The following is a 7,596-nucleotide window of genomic DNA, read 5'->3' on the forward strand; positions in this document are numbered from 1 at the left end:
GACGCGCTATCTATTTTCTTCATTCCCTTGGGCTATGTCTTCTATATTTCCCTCTGTTCTTTGGTGTTAGAGACTGGCTTTCTGCCCGCAAGGTGGGTGAGGTACTCTGAGGCAACCCATCTGACAATAGACCTAGAGTCTCCATTAAAGGAAGGAGCCCTAGCTCTCTTGAATAGCCACTTCCAGAAACACAAAACCTATCAAACACATGTCAGGATCAGCTGAGCCACTCAATTCTATCTAATCGGCTTCTTCCTAATTGCAATCTCTTCTCGGAAATATGAGTTCAAATGGGTAAGACATTTAAGGCCAAGTGAGAAGAGGTACACTTGTGCCTCCAGTTTACTATGGTGCTGCTTTTTATCTTGTGAAGCCTTGTGGATGAAATTCATGTGTTGCAGAAGATCAGTAAAAAGCCAGAGATCCTTAGGATTCAAGTCCTCAAAACAAGACTTCAGTGGCACATTGTTTTTTTCCAGCTGTATGCGCAGAAGCTGTCTTTGTCAGAAAAACCTAGTGCACTCTGAATCAACATAAAAAAGTCCAAGAAAACATTTCTCTTTACTTCAGCATTTGGAATAACCTCTTAATTTAAATTTATTTGTTAAAACCCCTATAAATAAAGAATTGAAACAACAAAACTAATAAGAATACCTCAGTTAGGGGCAGAAAATGTACATATGTATTTTTATCTACATCTGTGTCTATATCCATGTTATATCCACCTCCATACGTGCACACATATGCCACACACATCACCATATTCTGTTTCTTTCTAATAACTACTCTAAGATTATTTTTTTTATATTTAATGAAACTGAACTCTTCCTTCAAATATTTTTGAGACTGTCTTATCACTAGTGACAGCTATTATCTTCTTCAGGGCTCCCCTGTCTGACATTTATTTCCAGAGAAAGGGGCTCTCACAGCTAGAAGAGAGGTCTGGCACACCTAGATCATATTTCTCACACTGCCCAGAAATAAAGATGAGAGTTTGGGCCCAATGCTTTTCATCAGCATCACCATCTCCCAAAAGAGAATTGTTACACTTCTACCTCTTGCAGTGTTGTGGATGTATACCTGACATTGCCACATTTATTGCCTGCAAAATAAACTAGAAAGAGCAATGGGATCACTTCTACCAGGAACCAAGTGGCAACCTCACAGATACCACAAACAGCCTGTCAGATTGTACACAGCACTCCAAGTACAGTATAATCAGCACTTCAGGTGTAATGGCTTGAGAAGGAAAGTGTTGCATAATTAGGTGAGCATAAGTGGTGAGGTTCAGTGGTGAGTGGCAGTGAGAGCCTTTTGGATTTCTTTTTCTTTTGGAGTTCTTTGAGAGCAGTCAGAATTATTCATTTAAATTGTTGATCTTGTGTGGTTGAATTTTAATGTTATTGTCACTGAAGCAGCATTGAATTATATAGCGTCTCAGGTCGATTAAACATGAGAGCAGAGTTAGCAGATGATCCGAAGGACAATAAACACTTCTGCAGTAGAGTAATGAAAATGAAACTAGTCCCATCAGGAAGGTGTGCTAACAACTAACCAAATATTAATCTTACTTACGTAACTGATTTAACTATAGCACATCCAGTTGCCAGCGAAGGATCAGGTGCTAACACAAAAAAATGCATAATGTAGAATTGAAGCAACCTCTTCCAGAACTTTATACAAGAGTTAAACAAGACTGAGGCACAAATAGATTAATTTAGAAACCCACTTCCCCATTGCTGAGGACGCACTTAGCATTTCAGCTTCTGAGCTTTGGATCACAAAGGTCCCTGAAATTCCCCTATTGCCACAGGAACTTTATGATCCTGGGGGTAGGCACTTGCTTCCAGGCTGACCTTACCCTGATGGGGCTGATCCCCTTTGTGTCTGGATCACCCTTAATGCACCACAAGAACATCGAGGCCCTTATAAAGGATGCTAGGTGTGGTGGAGCAAGTGGCTGCTTACCTCACTGAGTGCACAAAGACAGATAAAAAAAGTGATGAACTGGCAGCAGCAAAAGCGATGGAAATGGTCCTCCCAGATAAGGAATTAGGAAGATTGTGAGGGAAGAAGGTAAGCATATGCCTCCATTGACCCCCAGAAGAGAGTCTAGTTGAAGATGATGGCATTCATGCAAGCAGTACATAACTAGTTTAACCCTACTTTGATGGAAGTAGAGCTTGGCCTATCCAAACCGGAAACAGAAACAAACTCAGATGACTTCTGTCATGTTCAAATGGCAAATTCTGAAGAGTGCGAATGTGCTGAAAAAAGTCCGCTGGGGACAGTTTGCCAATAACCTGTGGCTATACTATTGCCATGAAAACTCAGGAACTAAACAGTTTTGCATAATGAGCAAATTAGGCCTGACCGTGCAGAAGCTCTCAAGCAACTGAGGATTAGCACGAACAGGGGCTATTTTGGGTCACAGAGGGTCTTCAACTGTGAGATATTTCCCATTTTTCTATTCCTCTTCTCCCCTTGATGATTTCTGATCCTCAGCTGCAGTGCAGAGAGCTTGACATGGCAGTGAGGTCAGCTTCAGCAGGTAAGATCAAAGTCCGAAGGCAGACGCAGCCCCACACTGTGCTCTCTGGCCAACACTTTTTCATTAATGGAGACGCAATCCAATGGTTGCAGCAGTTCTCGGCACGTACGCTGTCGTAGGACTAAATCCCTCCGTACCGATTTTTGCAGAAACACAATGGGGATCTCTGCTCCTTGCTCTGGCCTGTCATCTTTTCGGTGATTGAAAGCAACAAAATAGAAAAGTGTGTGTGGGGAGACAATACTATATTTTGCAGTAGGTGGATGGGGTCACAGCGCGTGTGCATGGCCTGAGTGGCAGTGTATGCCTGGAGCAATGTGCACTTACAATTAGTTGAATTTCACTGTGTTGGAGATGGAAGCTGACAGGCCACCACACAAAACCTCCCTGCAGCCAGACTCATGCTGAGATCCAGAGCGGAAAAGGATTTTAACTGAAAGGCTTTGAAGGCTTTAAATATGGAGGCAGTGAATTCATGCACTGTTTACCTTTGCAGGCTTGGCTTTGACTGTCTTTCATTTTGTTTTAATGAACTAGGTGGTCTCATGTAATTCCCAATTACTGCAAAACTCCAATTCCATAAATTCCATAGCTTACAAGTTATGAATATTCACTGAGGCTCACCAAATTCTGAGGAGGTGACAATATTGCAGTATTACAACAGAAACAGCTCCATACAGGTATATCCTCTCAGAACCATTTATTATGGAAACACAGCAGGTTCTGAACAAGCATATGCTGGTGTCTCCATTGGGATACTGAATTAAATGGACAAGAGGTCTGGGCCACTGCAACCTATTTATTCCAGTACTGATCTGATCTCTGAAAAAATCAAATTGTTCAGAGGAAAGTCAGAGATGTCATAGGTGCAATTCACCTTTGGATGATGTTCCTACCTGCCCCTGAACATTTTGTTCTGGTCTGTATTCTAAGAGATGAAAACTATCATGTAACATACATGTACATTTTAGTTTACCAACTGATGCTATGTGAATGACATTCCTCTTAATAAAATTCCTCACTCACAAACGTTGTATCGTGCAGCATACTGTTGAGATGGGCTCATACCACAAAATTGCCATCCCAGCTCTGCCTTTTCATTTCCTTGTTCTTGGCAGGACGTTCACCCCAGCTCTTTATTCGTGGCAGCAAAATTCAACTTGCACCTACCCTACCAGCAAAACTCTCAGCAAAGTGAGTTTAAAACTTGGATTAAACAGAGAAAGGATCCTAGGGAGCAGAGACTCCAGCCAAAGCCTGGCTAGCTCAGATGTCATGACTTGCATCTCTTACTTCCAGTCCTCTAAGGGCTTGCTCTTCATCCCCCTGCCTGAGGTGGGACCGCTGCCTGTTAGACCATTATCTCTTCTTACTGCCTCCCAAATCTTTTTGGTTAACAGGAAGACAACAACTGCCTTTTAGAAATTGGAGATATCCTGAGTATTCCCACTCTTCAGACCCTGAGCTACAAGGGAATTCAATGTGCATAGATAGCTTCGCTAGGGGTTAGTGTTCATTAGAGTCCAAACTGAAGTTGCTAAAAATTTCCAGGCACTTTCTTTTCTTGAAAGTGATATGAGGGATCACCAATGAAAACTTAAAAAGAATTCCTTCCATCCAGACATATAACTTATTTCACTTCAACTCTAGAGCAGTGGAGTAGGGGGTACATGGGCGGATGAGGACCACTGACAGCCTTCCACATAGATTGCCTCTAGGCACAGTCTGATGACAGAAACAGAATGGTGGGAGCTCAGAAGAGCAGCACATGAGAGAATCTGCCTTTTTCTTGTCCCTACTTTAAGAACTGAGGTGTTGCTTTCCTTAGCGCCCAGTCTGCCAAGTAACAGTCATGCTTGATGTGGGTGCTGAAAAGGACTTTTGTATACATGTGAAAGAGGAGCATATATGGCAAAGACTCGATTGCACGAGGCGTAACTAGCAAAACTCAGGTTCCTCCAAATGTTTTCATCTGGTTTTCTTCCTTGTTCCTATCCTACACACCTACGTCTCATAGCTGTAATATCACAGAATCATAGAATCAGAGAATGTTTTGGGGTGGAAGGACCTTTAAAGCTCATCTAGACCAACCTCCCTGAAGTGAGCAGGGACATCATTAAATAGATGAGGTCCAACCTGACCCTGAATGTTTACACAATCTGCTTGTGAAGTGAAATTTTCGGAGCAACTCATACAGATGTCAGGAGATTCATTTGCAGCATGGATCCTTTCACCTCGACGCTTCTTGAAAGGGATACTCAGAAGGCTTCATTTCACAGTTTTGTCAGCAGCGCTGACACCCTTCATCACTTTTCCTCTTGTCTGCAGTGGCAGGCACAGATTTACCTTGTCAAAAATGTCACTGGCAGACTTTGGAGCACCTGTTGGTGCCTTTGTTAGCCAACTCATTGTGGCATCTCTGATGTCCCATGGCAAAATCACTGTTCCCAGGAGGCATCTGAGGGAGACAAGGTGGCCATGGCTTAAAGTGTAGTTGGAAGTCCCCATCATAGTATCCTCTTCACGGAGTCATAGAATCATCAAATGGCCTAGGCTGGAAGGGACCTTAGAGATCATTTAATCCAACCTCCCTGTCATGCGCAGGGACGCCTCTCAACTAGATCAGGCAACACATGGGGACCAAACAGGAATCGAACCTGTGACCTTGGTGTTAACAGCACCACGCTCCAACCGACTGAGCTAACCAGCCCCCTATATAATACATTATCCCCTCGCAGTAGGGGAGGTATCAGCTGCTTGGAGAAAAAGATCATTATTAGAACTGTCCTCTCTAGGGCATTAGGGTTTTTTAAGCTCTTGAAGTTCATCTTTTATTTTTTCCTTTATTATTTTGACACCTTAGATTCAGCTCACTTTGCCAAGTTACCCCTCACATTGAAAATGTAATTTTTTCATTAACAATTGAAATTCTCTGAAAATGTTATTGAAGTCCTTCGGATGTAGCCGCATGTGAGTGAGCCCAGATGTCCTTCAGTGGAAGCTGGACTTAGGCCTCCTTAGTCCTGTTTTGTAGATGGAATTGTAACTACAGACCCTCATGCGCCAGGGACTGGGCTTGGTAGCCTGATGGGTCCTTTCAGAGAACCATGCTTGCATGGATGCCCTCTCATGGGGCCACCAACAAACAATGGTGTACACCTGCAACGCACTGCAGGGCTGGTGCCCTACTACTTCACATCCTCCCCAAGAAATCTGTGTTCACAAGGTCTTTACTACTTCAGAGGACTCCCCTTTGCCCTGAAGCCTTTTGTTAGTTCAAAGAGCAGACGTGGTGCAGGCAAAAGCAGTGCAAGCTTCCCCTAGCGTCCCCCAGCACTCACCTGGAGGGAGCAGCTGAACAAGAGGAGGAGGTGGTTCAGCCCTACTGCTTTTTCCATTCTTCAGCCTTTTAGCTGAGCTGGCCTCAAAAAAGTACCAATTACTGCCACTTGTAGCAATGGCCTTGATGATGGGGAGAGCTGTCAGCTGGGAAGTGGACTGACACAACCAGTTCATTTCACATAGGTCAGCAAACAGCCATCAGATTAAAATGATTTTTGTTCGCTATCGACCTGGGCTCGATTGGAACCAGTGACCCGGAGATGAAAGGCTCAGAAAGAAGGGTTTCTATTTTGTGTATGGTCACACATCACTTCTGTCTCCACCTCACTCATTTTCTTGTCCAAAAACTCTTTCTTTTCTTTTTCTTTTCTCCACCCCAAAAATTATAAATCCATCCTCTACTCTTTTAATTGCAATGCACCATATGGGGATCTGTTGAGGTTTTGTTAAGGCTTCAGTAATCTATTAGTCATTCTCTCCTTTGTGTTACAAAAGATCTATCCTTCAAGAGGCATGTATTGATTTCAGCATTTCTGCAGCTTGTTTGAGTTTGGAGAGCACTTTGTGAAGTAAAGCAGAGCCTGGTTTAAAAACAGCAGTGATAACAAAATAGCATGAGCAGTATCAGGAATAATCTTACAGATAATTCGACTTGCAAACTATGCAAGGAAAAGTTAAATGAATGAGAAAGGAGATACACTGGTAGCCGAGATCTGCTTCTTTCGGGGAATAAAGAGAATGTTTTCTTGGGTCTGAAACCTCTGTATCCATTTTAAAAACATGGACAACTCTTTAATTCTATTGTATCACGGCATCCTGTATAATTTTTTGTTTCCTATCATCATATCACAGTCTCACTTTTTGTTCCATAGCTTCTCCCTACAGTGTACAAATGAAGTTTGTAACCTTTTTTTTTGTTAGAAAAAAGGATATGTACTTGGAAATGAATATGCTCAACAATTTTTTTAGTGCTAGTATATTGTTCCAAACTTTCTCGATGTATCCTTTGTTTGAGAGAGCTTCCTTCTCATCTATGCTTGTGTTTAAGTCCCATTGTAATACAGGAGTCTCACCATTCTCCTTATTTAAGATCTTTATTGCTTACGAATTTCACAAGATACTCACAAATCTTAGTTTCTTTTCAGCACATGAACAGTTTTTTCTTCATATGCCAGGGACAAAACAAACATGGAATAAATGGGACTCAAGTAAAATTTTAGAGCTGATAAAAACAGTACCAATAAATATGTGGGACTCTGTAACTGCCCTCCTTACCCTGATCATGACATTAACACCGATTTTTAAGGATGGTGAAGAATATCTACATAAAAATTCTACATTCTCTCTTCTCCTAAATGAATAGTGAAAATATGGTAGCCCACTCCTGAAATCAATGTAATTTTCAGGCATTCAGAACAAGATACTTTCCTAGGACTATAGTCCCTTGTAAAATTCATTATCTGTGATAAACTATTCATTTTTATTAAACCTGTAATCCATTCCCTAAAACACTGGTTATTATCATCCTTGCCACAGTTGAGCAGTATCATCATCATCCTCACCACCATCATTACCATATGAATCACTGATAATAACTGGTTTTGTTGGGATAATTGCTTCTTTGTCATATCTGCTGTTGCATTTCCAGCACATGGGTGATAGTTGAACACCAGGAATGGGCAGTAGTTAATTCCTCCAGACAC

General features: G+C 42.0%; 1 non-coding gene across 1 annotated transcript; it reads right to left on the reverse strand.

Moving 5' to 3' along the window:
- Positions 1–5,187: 5,187 nt before the first annotated feature.
- On the reverse strand, positions 5,188–5,262 carry TRNAN-GUU. The gene has a single exon. It is a non-coding gene; the product is annotated as a tRNA-Asn (tRNA).
- Between the last annotated feature and the right edge of the window lie 2,334 nt (positions 5,263–7,596).

The sequence above is a fragment of the Apaloderma vittatum genome, unplaced genomic scaffold (assembly GCF_000703405.1).
Source record: "Apaloderma vittatum isolate BGI_N311 unplaced genomic scaffold, ASM70340v1 scaffold4433, whole genome shotgun sequence".
Taxonomy (NCBI): Eukaryota; Metazoa; Chordata; class Aves; order Trogoniformes; family Trogonidae; genus Apaloderma; species Apaloderma vittatum.